The 18,109-nt window shown below is 30.8% G+C and overlaps 1 protein-coding gene across 1 annotated transcript in view; it reads right to left on the bottom strand.

Moving 5' to 3' along the window:
* LOC136033061 (protein male abnormal 3-like) overlaps positions 1–18,109 on the bottom strand; it is a 78,802-nt gene that overhangs the window by 34,369 nt on the left and 26,324 nt on the right. The window lies entirely within an intron of this gene.

The raw sequence follows: 18,109 nt of genomic DNA, 5'->3' as shown, positions 1-18,109 counted from the left end.
TGGCCGGTTCTCGGAGTTAAGAAAACTACCAAAAGAGGTATCCTCAATAATTAATGCTTGATAGTTCAAAATGAGGAGATAAAAAACAACAACAATAAGATCGACCTTGACAAAATCCTTTTTGTGACTGACAATTCATTTGTGTTAAACATTCTTTCGATGGTCAGTTCATTAGGTCTCAATCATAAAACAGAAATGGAAAATTTAACGCTCAATAAAGGATTTGGAATAAACACGGCGTAGTCGGATATCCTCAACAGTTCCGGAGCGGGTGCAGTAAGTTATCGCAAAACCGGGTGTTCCATTTTATAAGATGTGTCACACGGTCCATATCTCACGGTATGAGATATTGTATGGATGCCGACTTTTCTCCTATGGAGTATCGAATGACAGCTTTCTTTAACTTTTTCCTCCGCACGAAGCACTCCCTTCTTCTCAAAACAAATCGAAGTATTTAATCGTATTCAATGAACTGGTGTTTGGAGATATGCTGAGGCGTAGGTATATGAGCTATACACGGGTACTCCAATGGTAAAAAGTGAACCAGCTTCTACGTCCTTTTATCTTTTTCCCTTTGGAAATATCATAGAAACTTCATATAGGGGTAATCTTTTCATAGAGGGGTAAAATTTCATAGAGGGTAATCATAGAAACTTCAGAGAGGGCAAATTTGATTGCAAAACGAGAATTTTAGAGCCCTTCTTGGGGATCAAATTTGATTGAAGGGAAACTCTTTTGCCTTTGTCCCTCTCTGTTTGCCCACTCTTTTGCCTTTGTCCCTCTCCCTTGCCTTTGTTACAGTAAATAGTCAATACTAGTTTAAGACGAACAGAAATTACCATAAACAGGAGTAAGACTAAAGCCCCCTAAGCCTTCTGAAGGTGAGAGTGTCATTGGCACTTTACTGTAAGCTATTTGTATTTATAAGAACAAAAAACGACATTTCAAAGCTAATTACGGCTTAGATTTGAGGGTAGTGCTACCTATCCTCTTTCCTCCGTCTCAAAACCTCTAGACAGCTTGGATATTATCTGTTTCTTATTGAAAATGAAAATTATTTTTGACAGTATGATTTTTATAATTCAAAAGACCAATAAACACAAAAAAAGCACGAAAATCGCAATAATAGCTAAATTTACGGAAAAGAACTAATTGAAGCTTGCTTATTGCTTAAAATGCAATGGCACTCATTCCTGAAAATCGTGATAAGTTTTGATCTATTGATCTTGTAAAAGCGGTAAATAGCAACGAAGACCGCACTGCCTTTCCATATCAAACAAATAGAACTTAGAAACAATAGGGATATTTTCTCAAGACAGTGGAATTCAATTTGGTGAATGTTTCGGCCCTATGTCCAAGGGCTGTCTTCAGCACAACAAAAAAAGACATTTTTTTTAGTGTTATGCTGAAGACGGTCCTTGGACAGAGGGCCGAAATATTCAATGAATTGAATTCCACTGTCTAGAAAAAATTTCCCTATTGTTTCTAAGTTGTGTTTGCTTGTAAAAGAGAGAAAATATTGAATATATTATGTTGTTTTGAGTTTAGAGTAAAGTAAAAATTACACTAAGGCTTCTAGAATGATCAAATGACGTTAGCTTTAAATCCCTAATGGGTTTGAATTATTTCTGCTCATGGATAGTTTGATATGGCTTTTTACTTTTCCTTGAAAAGCTTGGTTACAATATTTTTTGAATTGATTTACATTGTTTTTTAATTGAAAAACATTTCTTTTTTTGATTGATGTTCCCTTCAAAAGTTTTTGGCATTTATTTTTCTGTTCTTGTTCCATTTTACAAGTAGTGATGATAGAAATAATCGGTAAATCTATAGAACTGAATCTCAGCGATAGTGTAGTAGCAACATTTTAATCTTTCGTGGAGACAGTAAAAGTAGTGATGATAGCAATACTCCTACGCTTACCTCATTAGCATATACCCAAAAATTAATTGCATATACAATAAACCTTCTGAGGCTTTAAAGAAACTAGATCCAATGATTTACTTACATGATCATAGTACAAAAGATATATCATTAGCTTGCCCAGACAGGTATCCGACGCTTGCATAATTTTGCATTACTTGTTTACATAGCAATTAGATCCTTTGAACTGACCTACATATTCCTTTCAGGACGTGTTTAACGAATATTCAACCTTCAATGAACCAGAGGAACGACAAGTTATTCTAATACTTAATATGCAGCTCTTGGCAATTATATGAATATTTTCTTTATTTGGGTTGAATGAAATCGGTGTTATGACCCGGGCCTGGGTAAAATAAATTGTATACATTTTATAATACGAACCAAATTTTAATTAACCAAAACTTGAGAAATCTACTACCCTTTTTTCATATGACACGCGCTTGGGAAAAGTACTCCGGCAAACACATGTTTGAAAATGAATCAATTGCTATGGCACTTTTTTAAAGGAACTGATAATCGTCCAATTCCCTCCTCAAAGAACCCCAATATCCGTCCCCAGACTCTTTTCTGAAAAGAAAAAACAACAAAAAAAATAACAATTTAAACATGAAAAATAACGGAAAATAAAAACAAATTTAAAAATAAAAGAATAAAAGAAGTGAAAAAAATTTTTAAATGAAAATAAATAACGGAAAATAAAAACAAATTTTGAAAAGTATTGCTTAGTATTAGAGAATGCATAAAGTCGAAATGAATAAAGTCGTATATATTTTAAGCAAGGATACGACAGCCCTATGAGGGAATGTTAAAGCCTATTGAAAAGCACTGCTTAGTATTGGGGTATGCGTAATATTGAAATTAATAAAGTCACATGTATTTTAAGCGATGATTCAACAGCCCTATGATGGAGATGATCCAATGAAGCCTTTTGAAAAGGATTACTTAGGATTGGGATATGCATAAAGTCGAAAGTAATAGAGTCGTATATATTTTCAGTGACAATACGATAGCCCTATGACGGAAATGACACAGTAAAGCATTTTGAAAATATTGCTTAGTATCGAGGTATGCATAAAGTCAAAATTAATAAAGTTGTATATATTTTAAGCGATGATACGACAGCCCTACTAGGAAAATGATACAGTAAAGCCCTTTGAAAGGTATTACTTAGTATTAAGGTTATGCATAAAACCGAAATTAATAAAGTTGTATGTATCTTAAGTGATGATACGACAGCCCTATGAGGGAAATGTTAAAGCACATTGAAAAATGTTCCTTAGTATTGAGGTATGCATAAAATCGAAATTAATAAAGTCATATATATTCTAAGCGATGTTACTACAGCCTTATGAGGGAAATGATAAAATAAAGCCTTTTGAAAAGGATTGCTTAGGATTGGGGTATGCAAAAAGTCGAAAATAATAAAGATGTGTATATTTCATGCGATGTTACGACAGAACTATTAGGAAAATGATAATAAAGCCTTTTAAAAATATACAAACCTGTATATTTTAAGCGATGATACAACAGTCTAATGTGGGTAATTATATAATAAAGCCTATTGAAAAGTATTGCTTGGTATATAGGTATGCATAAAGTCAAAATTAATAAAATCTTATATGTTTCAAGTAAGGATACGACAGCCCTATAGTGAAATGATACAATACACCCTGTTGAAAAGTATTGCTGAGTATTTGGTAATGCTTAAACTCGAAATTAAAGAAGTCGTATATATTTTAAGCAATCATACGACAGCCCTATGAAGGACATGATAGAATAAAGCCCATTGAACAGTATTGCTTAGTATTTGGATAAAAACTACACTGTAAAATATCACAAATTCTACTTACAAAATACAAAATACTTATTTCACAGAAAACAATCTTACAAAACAAAAACACCACCTAAGAAATTACCAATTCTTATTACATAGCAAATGATACTTCTTACACAACACAAGTATACTTCTTACAAAGCAAAAAATAATTCTTACAAAACAAAAATACATCCTAGGAAATCGCAAATTCTTCTTATAAAATACAAAATATTTCTTACGAGACGGAAAATAATTCTTATAAGACGACAATACATATTAAACAATCACAAACAGTTCTTACAAAATACAAAACACTTGTTTTGTATTTTATTTTTTTGTACAAAAACCAAAAAAATAATTCTTACAAAACAAAATACATCATAAAACATCCAAGATCGTTCTCACAAAATATAAAATACTTCTGACAAAACAAAAAAATACTTCTTAAAAAGTAAGAATAATTTTTAAAAAAAGAAAATAAATCCTAAAACATCCGAAATTGTTTCTAAAAAAATTAAAAATACATCTGAAAAAAAATACATCTTAAAAAGCAACAAAAATTCATACAAAGTGAAAATAAATCTTAAGAAACAACAAATTCTTATTGCAAAATACAAAGTATTTCTTGCGAAAAAAAGATAATTCTTACAAAATGAAAATACATTACAAACAATCACAAACTGTTTTAATAAAATACGAAATCCTTTTTAAAAAATTAAAATATGCTTCGTACAAAACATAGAATAATTCTTACAAAACAAAATGTATCCTAAAATATACCAAATGCTGCTTAAAAGCATACAAAACACTTCTTAAAAAAACAGAAAAAAGTTAATACAAAACAAAATACACCCAAAGAAATTACAAATTCTTACTAAATAAAAAAAAATTATCTTTCAAAACAAAAAATAATTCTTACAAAAAAAATAAACATCCTAAACAATCACAAATTCTTCTTAAAAAATATGAAATACTTATACAAACAAAATATAATTTTTACAATACAAAAATACCTCCTAAACAATCCGAAATAGTTATTACAAAATACAAAATACTTCTCACCAAACAAAAAGGTAATTCTTACAAAACAAAAATATATCATAAGACATCACAAATTCTTATTAGAAATATTTATTACAAAACAAAACATAATTCTTACAAAACCAAAATATATCCTAAGCAATAACATTTTCTCTGCAAAAAATACTTCTTACAAAACAAAAATACACCCTAAAAATTATAGATTGTTCTGACAAAATACAAACTACTTCTTGCAAAGCAAAAAATAATTCTTAAGAAAACAAAATTAAGAAATCAAAATTTCTCATTACAAAATACAAAATGCTTCTTACGAAAAAAATATTCTTATAAAACAAAAATACATGCTAAACAATCACAAACTATTCTTACAAAATACAAAATAATTGTTACAAAATACAGAATACTGCTTACAAAAAAAATTCTTTCAAAAAAAATCTTACCTAAGAAATCTCACCAAAAAAATATATCCTAGAAAGCAAATATTTCTTACAAAACAAAAAATACCTCTTATAAAGCATAAAATAATTCTTACAAAAAAATACATCATAAAAAATAAACATTCTTATTATAAAATAAAAAGAAATTCTTACAAAACGAAAATATATCCTGAACGATCACAAACTGTTCACACCAAAAAATACCTGTCACAAAAAAGTTTTTTATAAAACACAAAAATTCTTACAAAACAAAAAATAAAAAAATGCTTCTAATCAAACAAAAAATAATTCTTACAAAACCAAAAATATTTCATGCAAAACAAAAATAAATCCTGGACAATAAAAAATTCTTATTACAAGATACTTCTTATCAAACAAAAATAATTCTTACAAAAATACATTTCCTAAAAAATCAGAGATTGTTCTTATAAAACACAACTTATAACAACTGTTCTTAAACAACTGTTGTTCTTATAACAACTGTTCTTAAAAGCTACAAAATACTTGTTACAAAACAAACAATGCTTCTTACAAAACAAAACAAAATTCTTACAAAGAAAAATCCTAAAAAAAGATATTGTTCTTACAAAATACTTCATACAATACAAAAAACTACTTCTTAAAAAGCAAAAATAATTCTTGCAAAACTAAAATACATAGTAAATATCACAAATTCTTATTACAAATAACAAAATACTTCTTACAAAACAAAAAATGATTCTTACAAAACGAAAATAATTTATAAGCGATCATAAACTGTTTTTACAAAATACAAAATCCTTGTTACAAAACATAAACATACTTCTAACAAAACGTAAAATAATTCTTACCAAACAAAAATTCATCCCAATAGATCACAGATTCTTCTTACAAAATAAAAATACTTCTTAAAAAAACTGATTATTAAAAACAAAAATAACTAGTAAAAAACGAAAATGTATTTCTTACAAAACAAAAGACATCCTAAGAAATCAAAGATTTTTCTATAAAATACTTCTTACAGAGCAAAACACAATTCTTACAAAACAAAAATACATCCTAGGAAATCACAAATTCTATTTACAAAATATTTCTTTTGAAAAAAAAATTCTCGCAAAACGAAATTACATCCTACGTAATCACAAAACTGTTCTTACAAAACACAAAATACTTGTAACAAAACAAAAAATACTTATTACAAAACAAAATACTTCGTACAAAATAAAAATACATCCTTAAAGACCAGAAATTTTTCTTACCAAACAAAAATTACTTCTTGTAAAACGAAAATAAGTCTTAAAAAACAAAAATACATCCTAAACAATCACAAATCCTCCTTAAAAACTACAAAATATTTCTTACAAAACAAAAATAATTCTTACAAGACAAAAACACATCCTGAGAAATCAAAAATTCCTACTACAAAAAAAACTTCTTACAAAACAAATGAAAATTCTTATATAACAGAAACACATCCAAAACAATCACAAATTCTTCTTACAAAATGTAAATTACTTCTTAAAAAACAAAAAATAATTCTTGCACGACAAAAATACATCCTAAGAAATCAGAGATTGTTCTTACGAATTTTTACAAATCAAAAAGTTATTCTTGCAAAGCAAAAAATAATTCCTACAAAACCAAATCAAACAGTTCGTGGTAACGAATTGTAGTGAGGAGCGATCCGGCTCAATAGTAACCAAAACTCTAAAAAATTGAATTTTGATATAAATAGCTACATCAAAAGAATTGCATTTTAATGCTGATTTTAAATATATAAGTTTCATCAAGTTTAGTCTTAGCCATCAAAAGTTACGAACCTGAGAAAATTTGCCTTATTTAGGAAAATAGGGGGAAACACCCCCTAAAAGTCGTAGGATCTTAACGAAAATGACACCATCAGATTCAGCGTATCAGAGAACCCTACTGTAGAAGTTTCAAGCTCCTATCTACAAAAATGTGGAATTTTGCATTTTTTGCCAGAAGACAAATCACGGGTGCGTGTTTATTTGTTTGTTTGTTTTTTTTTCCAGGGGTCATCGTATCGACCAAGTGGTCCTAGAATGTCACAAGAGGGCTCATTCTAACGGAAATGAATAGTTCTAGTGCCCTTTTTATGTGACAAAAAAATTGGAGGGAATCTAGGCCCCCTCCCACGCTCATTTTTTTCCCAAAGTCAATGGATCAAAATTTTGAGATAGCCATTTTGTTTGGCATAGTCGAAAATCTTAATAACTATGTTTTTGGGGATGACTTACTCCCCCACAGTCCCTGGGGGAGGGGTTGCAAGTTACAAACTTCAACCAGTGTTTACATATAATAATAGTTATTGGGAAGTGTACAGACGTTTTCAGGGGGATTTTTTTTGGTTTTGGGGGTAGGGTTGAGGGAGGGGGCTATGTGGGAGGATCTTTCCTTGGAAAAATATGCCATGGGGGAAAAATATTCAATGAAAAGGGCGCAGGATTTTCTAGCATTACTATAAAAAAAAACAATGAAAAAATAAACATGAAAACGTTTTTTCAAATGAAAGTAAGGAATAGCATTGAAATTTAAAACAAACAGAGATTATTACGCATATGAAGGGTCCTAAAAATACTTTAGCATAAAGAGCGAGGTATTTAGGAGGAGATAAATACCTCGCTCTTTATGCTGAAATATTTTTAGTGATTTCAACTATTTATTCTACGGCCTATTTGATTCAGGGTTCATTCTTAAAGAATTGGAACAAAACTTACGATTTAGTGTAAAGAGCGAGGTATTAACGAGGGTACAAACCCCCTCGTACACATAATAAAAATATAAGAATATAAAAGTTTGTTACGTAAGTTAATTCTTAAGTTACGTATATTTTTTATTAATAAAAACGTTCGTTGAATATTAAAAGTTCTAGTAGCCTTTTTAAGTAACCAAAAAATTGGAGGGCAGTTAGGCCTCCTTCCCCATCCCTTATTTCTCAAAATCGTCTGATCAAAACTAAGAGAAAGCCATTTAGCCAAAAAAAATTAATATACTAATTTCATTTCAATAATTTATGTGCGGAGAGCCAAAATCAAACATGCATTAATTCAAAAACGTTCAGAAATTAAATAAAAAAAACTAGTTTTTTTAACTGAAAGTAAGGAGCGACATTAAAACTTAAAACGAACAGAAATTACTCCGTATATGAAATGGGTTGTCCCCTCCGCAGTCCCACGCTCTTTACGCTAAAGTTTTTAGTTGTTTTAAAAAGTAGAATTGTGGCAAAGAGTCAAACTTTAGCGTAAAGAGCGTGGGACTGCGGAGGGGACAACCCATTTCATATACGGAGTAATTTCTGTTCGTTTTAAGTTTTAATGTCGCTCCTTACTTTCAGTTAAAAAAACTAGTTTTTTTTATTTAATTTTACATTCTAAGGCATCACAAATTCATATTACAAGATACAAAACATTTCTTACCAAAAAGAATTTATTCCTTTAAAACGAAAATACCTCCCACACAATCACAAACAAAACACTTCTTACAAGACAAAAAAAACTTCCTACAAAACAAAAAACAATTTTACAAAACAAAAAAACCTTCCTAGAAGATCATTTTAACCAATCAAAAATTAATCCCGAGAAATCAAAAATACTTTATACCAAAAACAAGCTTTTTACAAAATAAAAAATAATTCCTACAAAACAAAAATACATCAGAAACAATCTCAGCTTCTTCTTACATAATACAAAATACTTCTGACAAAAGGTAAAATTATTCTTACTAAACAAAAATATATTCTAAGAAATCAGATTGTCCTTACTAAATTCAAAATTCTTTTTACATAACCAAAAATACTTCTTACAAAGAAAAAAAATTCTTACAAAACAAAAATATATCTTAAAAACCCAAAAATTCTGATTACAAAATACACAATACTTTGACAAAACAAAAATAAATTCTAAAAAAACTAAAATACATTCTAAAAATCACGAACTTTTCTTACAAAATACTTGCTAAGAAACAAAAAAAAATATTACAAAACAAAAAATAATTCTTACCAAACAAAATTACATACTAAAAAATCAGAGATTATTCTTACAAAATACTTCTTTTAAAAAAATTCTTTTTACAAAGCAAAAAATAATTTTACAAACTAAAATAAAACTACAAAATATTTCTTAAGAAACAATAAATATATTTCTTACAAAACAAAAGCACATCCAATACAGTCACGAACTATTCTTGCAAAATGCAAAACTCCTATTACAAAACAAAAAATTCTCCTTACAAAACAAAAATAATTCTTACAAAACAAAATTATATCCTAAAAGATCACAAATCCTTCTGAAAAAATACAAAATACTTCTTACAAAATACTACATACAATACAAAAAACTACTTCTTACATTTATTCTTAAAAAACAAAAATACATCCGAAGAAACAAAAAATTCTCATTACAAAAAAAACATACTTCTTACAAAAAAAATATAATTCTTACAAAACAAAAATACATCCTAAACCATCACAATTTATTCTTACAAAATACAAAATGCTTCTTACAAAACAAAATTAATATTTACAAAAAAAATTATTCTTACAAGACAAAAATAATTCTTACAAAACAAAAATATATCCTAAGAAATCACAAATTCTTATTACAAATACAAAATACTTATTACAAAACAAAGCATAATTCTTACAAAACAAAAACACATCCTAAGCAATCACAATTTTTTAAGAAAAATACTTCTTACAAAACAAAAATTAATTCATACGAAACAAATATAAAACTCTTGTAAAACAGAAAATAATTCTTACAAAACAAGAATACATCCTAAAAATCCCAAATTCTTCTTAAAATATACAAAATTCTTCTTCCAAAACAAGAAACAATTCTCAAGGGTTTAGAGTAAGAGACTTATGAATTGGAGAATTTATAAAGATTCAGACCTGAAGAGATTATTAACAGGTTCATGTTAGAATCTCTACTGCTATCGCTTATTCATTTACAATCATGGATGGTGATATTTTTCACTACCCCAAGTTCTGCCATCTTGCCACATCCAGGATACATACAGCCTAGCTGCCACACCCTGTGAACCTATAGAAAACCTTTTTTTACTTAGGATACTTTATAATAACTTTTTAAGCTAGGTTCTTCTGGGTTCAAAGAGCGTGTCCGCTGGGTATGAAAATAATGGAAACCTCGGATACCCCTCTGAGAATGCTAATGATGTACCTCATGTACTATGCTTATGTAGGTAGGTCATCAGATCTAGTTTCTTTAGAACCTAAGGAGGTTTATGGCGTATACAATTAGGTTAGAATATATGCTAATGAGGTACGCGTAGGAGAATTGGTACTTTTACTGTCTCAACAAAAGATTAAAATGTTGCCATGATGCTATCGCTGAGATTCACTTCTATAGATCTATCGAATCTTTTTTTTGAAGTTGGGTGTACAGGGTTTTTTCGTTTAAAATCAGTTGAAAGTTCGTTAAAAATTATCGATATAAGGACAACTTTCCTATTTCTTAAGCAAGTGTAGACCATTCTCTGGGGGAAATTCTAATTATTATCGACTCTCAATTATCCACAGGGTTGCGTGGCGAGAGTGCCATGGATAATCAAATTTCGCGATAATCCACACATTAGAAAAAAGGTTGTAAGAACATAGAACAACAAAATTATAACACTTATTAAACGTGTATCTAAAGCAAAAAAATGGGAACGAGTAATAAATGGATGCAATTACAGTAATCAATCGAAAATAGATGAGCAAATCATAGTATTTTTTACGATTATGGAATTTTTAACTTTTTTTAAATATACATTGCCGTGGTTAACCCGCATTGCGGATAATCGAACCGTGGATAGTCGAAAGTCGACTGTAATATAATGATTCTGGATCATTGAATGATATGTATAGATGATCAGGGTTACCAACCGGTCCAAAAATTACTAGATTCTTGAAAAAATCATTAAAATAGTACAATCACTAGATTATTGATATAAAATCACTAGGAGTCACTAAAATTATAATACTTTTTATCATTGTAATTGATAATTGTCTTATGTCTTTACCCTGTATTATACAGGCGCACCTACAGGAAGGGGGCTAAAATTACCCCCCCCCCCCGTAATAAATGTGGAAAAATACCTAGATTGATGTTGTTGTTTTTTTTGCAAGCGAAAATTACCCTTAAAATTTTGAAAAATGCCTTTTGCGTCTTTATGTAGAGAATATGACAAAATCCATGCTTCAAGGATTGATACCATTGGCTTATACACCGATCACTGAAAATTGGTTATCAATGATCTCATCGAAATGTTTGCTGTTTCTTTTTAATTTTCTTTCCTTGTCGATTTCTTTCCTTGTCGATTCAAAACCTCAGTTTTTTCCCAAAAAATATAGAAACTATTTTCTTTTCACTCTAGTTGAGCTGGTATAACTACTGTGACAACAGCGAAAATTTTGTAAATAGACTTTTTATATTTTCCTGGAAAAAATTTATCTCATCCTTCGCAAATTTCGATAAGCATCGGTCTTATTGTTTCTCTAATAAAAAAGAGGTACTTGTTAATTATCATGTTTAATAGTACAATTATATTATATTACATGATAATAATACAATTTGGATTATATATTTGCAATTTAGGAGGGTGAGGGGTAAAGTAACTTAACTGAGCTTAAACTAACGTTACCCCTAACCCCCGCCCAATGTGCGAATATATAGCCCAAGCTATACAAGTCCAACGTACTCCGTCAACCGTTATTTGTCTCTCTGGCTACGAAACTGATTTTTGTAGATTGTACATTATTTTTAGCAAATTAACCTTAGCATAAATCCATCCCCACACCTATCCTCAGGGGATGCTTGGGGCATGCTAAACCTAAATGGATAGTTTGGAAACCTTTCAACTATGCTAACCAAAATGGCTATCTCAAATCTTGATCGAACAATTTTTGGGGAAAAAGAGAGGTGGAACGGTGGCTATTAGCCGTTCGGTCTTTCCAGGAATTTTAATTTCCGTTCCAATGAGCCCTTTCCATATGTTCTAGGAACGTTGGTCCGATACGATCGTCCCTGAGAAACAAAACAACAAATTAACGCGCATCGGTAATTTTTTTTCTGGCAAATAATATAAAATTCAACGCTTTTGCAGATAGGGGCTTGAAATCTCTAAAGTAGGGTTCTCTGATACGCTGAAAATAATGGTTTAATTTTAATTAAAATTCTTTGACTTCGGCAAGTTTTCACAGTTTCATAGCCTTTTATGGGTAAAACTAAGCTAGATGAATCTTATATGTTTGGAATCAACTTAATAAGCCGACGATATATCGATTTTTCCGTTTCTAGATATTCGGTTACTATTGCCAGTTCATTCTTACAGTTCGTTGCCACAAACCGTTTGATATGTTAGCACAAGAATCCAAATACTTAGAGAATAGGACGTTAGCTGCGCATATTAGGTGTTTAATTACAAATAAGAGAATTTGGAGAACTATTGGAGTTTCGATCAGATATTAGAAGTAAAGATTAAAGCCATTAGACAATTCCCAGAGTAGTCACCCCAACCCCTTGCTCCCAATTGACTTCGATCATCAAAATACAATCGATTTAATCTATCTAGTTATATTATAAATCGTATTATAAAAAGCACAAGGTCCTATTTTCTTTCCAATGATTTTTTTTTTCATTTAGAAAATTATACTTATCCTATACCTACCTTCTTGTTTTTCGATGACTTCATTTCTGTTCTATTTGCAGATGTAGATGGTGCATACATAATTATCCACCATTCACTCGACTTTCAAAGGTTTTAACAGAAGAAACAAAAAATTAAAACAACCTTTTACTTTAGAACTGGCAGTTTTATTTATATTTTAGCTAGAGTTTATTTAGTACCAGTAACTGAGAAGGGGTACCTAAAATATATTGTGGGTAAAAATAGGTAGTGTCTAAATAAGGCTGAAAACCACTGGTCTAAGTTGGTCATTATCACCCGTCGTACATTTACGTTTCACATGTCGATCTCTTGACTGTCAGTTCGATCTCATGTCGATCTCATTGCATGCTTCAGTTTTTACATTTTGAGCTGACTGCTTTTTACTCTTTTGTTCTATTTTATACTCATTTTGTGCTAACATTAATTGACGTTTGTGTCCCCTAGATATTATGAAACTGCTGAAAATGCCCTTTAAAATTTACGTCACATAATATAGGCACATGAATTTACATATTTCTAAGTTTTTGTTCTGCAAATCCTTTTACAACGGTTTTTAAATCTATTTTCATTGTGTCTTCACTTTCAGTCAACATGATTGCTTAACTATTAAGTGTAGCCTGATTTATCATTGATATTACATAACTTTTTAATGACCTTAGCCTGGAAAACGATCTCTCTCCAGAAGCAACACTTACTGAAATTGTTAAGAAGACTTCATGATTTCGAAAACCAATTGTTCGTTTTGATGGTGGCGTAGTGGCCCTTTCAAACGGGGGGCCCGATTTGGCCTAATCGTTCCAATTGCCCTTTTTCCGGCCCTGTTAAGGTATGTAGTAATATGAATACATTACTATACACCTCATGTACTTATGTATTCACGTAGTACTAATCTAATATGAATTTTTGCAAAGTTTTTTTCTTAGTTTTTATACTTCAGAACAAAGATTTTGGCATGATATTTGAATTTTGGACACTCTGTCCAAATTTTCGAATAATTGCAACTTCTTGCAACAAAGTTTAATAATAGTTTTACTGTAGATTTTTTGAATGGTAGGGAATCTTATTCAAATAGATATAAAATAATCATAACTTTCAGCCTTCTACGGGGCTGAACCCTTCCTGATCCCCATCCAGTTACAATCTTGAATACAGACACATATTAATCCGCTATTTTGTTATGAGAACCTTATTGTATTACTATTTTGTAATTGTTTCTTAGTTTAAATAAATATATTTATAGGTCATTTAAGAAAAAAAAAACATATTACGTGTAGGATTAAAAAAAAAATAGATAAATATAAATCGGACGTCGAGAATCATGGAGTCTAATTTATCTCCTATTTAGGCTTTATTGGTCCAGAAATTTTTATTGAGGTGTCTTCATAGCCCCAAATCTTAAAGCTCATCAGCGTGAAAATTAAATTGAATTTTCGGCACTAAGAATTGATAAATCTAGATTTTGCTTTCAAAATTTATTGTTCTCGATAATTTACCTTAGGTCCATTCTGCATGTCCTGATTAGTTCAGAAAGCGGAGAAAAACAATATTTGGCAATAACAACAAAAGTAAAGTCGATCAGTTATTGGTCACGAACTGTAAGTAGCGAGTGACTTCGTTACTCGTAAAGCAAACAATTTAAATCGAATAGATTTAAGCAATCTATTTTGTTTTAATTAATGTGGAAATGACATTTCAACCTATGGGTGTTTGGGGACAGCTGAACTACACTTATTTGTTCTAATTTCTGTTATTTTTAAGCTTTACTTTATTATTTTAAGTTTCCATTCCATTTCACTTTCTTTGCATTGTTTACAATAATTTATGTTTATTTTACGTCTGATATCTTTCAGAAGTTACATTAAGAGCTCGTTTGAAGTTTTAATTTTACGTCTTTACTTTTAATATAAAACTAAGTCATTTTTTATTTTTCATGGCGTTGGATACGGTGATTGAAGTCCAGCTGAGGGAAGTAATAAAAACTTTATTCAATTCCAAAATTCGTTTAAACGTATTAATCTTGAATATGGTGTTGCTTAAATTTACCCCTCGTCCTCGTCCATAATTTTGTTTTAGTCACACTCCATCAATTATGTGTGAACCGTGAAAAAGAGAGGTTGCCGATTCACCCTCTTACCTGGGTGGGCTCTCGCTAAAAAGAAAGAAAAAACAATGTGGATCACATGCTAGGATAAACTTTCTCATGGATATTTGGTGTACAAATTGACATATTTGTTGGTGATCCAAGCAAAATGGGGTATTATTGTTTATAATTTTGACTTTCTAAGATAAAAGCTGTTAGATTCTAATGACTCGATCATCTTTCCTCGTTTCTTTGTTGAAACCTATCAAATTCTAATGCTGTATATCAATCAAAGGAGAAGGGTGTAAAACACATGTCGTCAATTGGATGTTAAGTCAAGTTTGTTCTTCGTTTTGAGTCCAAATCGAATTCAAATATGTGACAGGGAAAGCATCATCTCAAATATTAGAAGTATTGCTACAAGTATGGTCTCCATATCGAAAATTGGCCCATTTACAGGATTTGGACGTATCTTTCATTTAGTTGAAATTACACGTCTTCTTAAATATTCCTGCAATTTTATTCAGATTGAGAATTTAAGTCTATCTAGAAGAGATTTTCTGCGGGAGGGAATTATTGGGGGTATTTATACGTGGATGGAGTATTTATGCGGGAAGAATTCTATATAGGAGAATTCTATTAATGAGACACTTTCCACTGGGTGGGGGGTTGATTTCTAGGAAAAAGAATTCCACAGAGGTGCTGGGATTCCCGGCATCAATTGAAAAACCGTTACTTTTTTTTCAAATAAAAGTAAGGACGGTTTTCCAGGAAGAATTGCCCGCAAGAAATTTTCTAGGGGATGGGGATTTTCAGCTCGAACGGAAGTGTCTGGGGGAACATACCAGAGGAGGTATTATGTCGAAGACATTTTCAAGAAGGAAAGTTTCGTAGAGGCAATTTTCCACGGAGGGGGAGGTGGATTTCCTGGCACGATTTAAAAAACAATCAGAAATTAAAAGAAATAAAGTAATTTCTTTCAAATGAAATGAAGGAGGAACATTGAAACCTAAAACAAGCAGAAATTATTTTAAATGTGAGGGGATTTCCCCATCTTCAATTCTTCCCTCCTTACGCTAAAGTTTGACTTTTTGTCCAACTCTTTAAGAACGACTCTTGAAACACAAGGGCAGTTTAAAAGGAATAAGGATCTTTTTTAAAGTGCTAAAAAAATTTAACGTAAGGAGCAAGGGAATGGAGAGGGAACAGCTCTCCTCATATACGGTATGATTTTTGTTCTATACATCTCTTCTTATTGAAAAAAAAATTCTGAAAGTTGGTATAAAGTTTCATTTAACCGAACTGGCTTGCTTTAAATTACATAAAATTACATGAAATGAAATTTAAGTGCCTACCGCCTATTATGAAGGTGGAGTGGCAAGTCATTCCTAGGCTCGGGATGCCATTTCCCTTAAAGAGACAATTTTAATTTCCAAATTTCATTGAGCCCTCAGATAAACATAGAATGAGTTTTCGGAAAGGGGAGCGGTAGAAATTCATATCTAACCGCTCTTGATTTTCGGGAGTATTTTTGGTCTCTGCCTTCATCATTTGTGCTGTGGGAGGTCGGGAGGGTAATATTGCCACTCCCATTGTAGTATTTTTTCAATATAGCACAAAATATTACATGTTAATGCCTAAAGGCGTAGAAGTAGAAAATCTAGGCGGGACATCACGATCCTTACCAGGAAATTTCTTAGGGGATGGGAGAATTTGTTGGCAATTGGAACCAGGAACTCTGTTTTCATCGACTTTAAATATTAATGTTTCTCTTTACATATTCATATACAATGTTTCAGTGTATTTAACAAAATGTATACAATGTATTTAAACATCAGAAAACCCATTGTTGAGGACGCGAGGGCCTTAGAAGGTTAAAAGCCACTCAAGTTTTCTAAACATATGAATTCTATTATCCCCCTCTTCCCACCCAAACTTGTGAAGCAAAAATGTTATTGAGAAATTATTCAAAAAACTACTGTTAACTGAAAATTTTGATGTAGCATTCGAATTTTGTCGAAACTTTTCAATTATAATCCAATATTTTAATTTTTTAGGCAGAAAAACTTAAAAATTGGGACACTACCAGTAAATTTACAATTATTGATGCATACATTTTAGCAGTGCGAATTCGGGGGCTCACGGGGCCGGTATCTCACTCCATATTTTATTTAGGTCTGAGCATGATATAAAAACGATCAAAACTTCAAAAACAGTTTTTCAACTGAAAGTAAGGAGTAGCATTAAAACTGGAAATGAACAGAAAGTAGTCCGCTTATGAAGGGGGTGACCCCCCATTAACCCCTAGCTCTTTTTTAAAAAAAAGTTTAAATTTTTGTTTCTATTCCTTAAGCACGATGTTGTTGAAACCAAAGGCCGTTGAATTGGAATAATAAGCTTTTTTTAAGCACTAAAACACTTTGGCGAAAAGAGTGAGGGTTTGAGGTGGTGACAGCCTCCTCATATACGGACTAGTTTCTATGCCTTTTAATTTTTAATGTTATTCCTTACTTTTAGTTGAAAAACTTTTTTTATTCAATTGTAGATAAGGACTTAAAACTCTGCAATAATGATCGCCTGACACACCGAATTAAATGATATAATTTCTATCAAGATCGCTAGCCCTCTTGGGTGTTATGTCCCTTTTTCAAAAAAACACTGAATTTTCTTCGAGCTCATAACCTTTGGTGATTAATTTTAGCTTAATGAATTTTACATATTTGAACTAACTGTAAAAAGCCAATTATCTTGACGCATAAATTTTCATCAAAACTCTCTTTTTAAGCGTTTTTGTGACAATCATCTTTTTGTGACAATGTGACAATCAGTCGCTCCGTGCCTACAGTTTGTCGCGATTAGCTGGTTGATTAGCGCCCTTGCGAAGAAGCTGGTGAAAACATTAGAAGCATTTCATAGGAATTTGGTGCCACAAATCATGTTTTAAGTGGGAATTGAGGGCTAAATTTTGAATTTTTTAAATGTCTAAAACAAGTGACAACCAAGAATCTAATTACTGACGATCCTTCTTTGACAGTTATTACACATAATATCCCTTATAATGTTAATGTGAAGTATTAATTGAATTATATTCTTTTTTTAGTGACTTTGTAAGCTAATCTTTTATATGGATCACTATAT

This window comes from Artemia franciscana, chromosome 11 (assembly GCF_032884065.1).
Source record: "Artemia franciscana chromosome 11, ASM3288406v1, whole genome shotgun sequence".
NCBI classification, from domain to species: Eukaryota; Metazoa; Arthropoda; class Branchiopoda; order Anostraca; family Artemiidae; genus Artemia; species Artemia franciscana.
The sequence above is the reverse complement of the archived record's forward strand: the minus strand, read 5'-3'. Positions and strand labels throughout refer to the sequence as shown.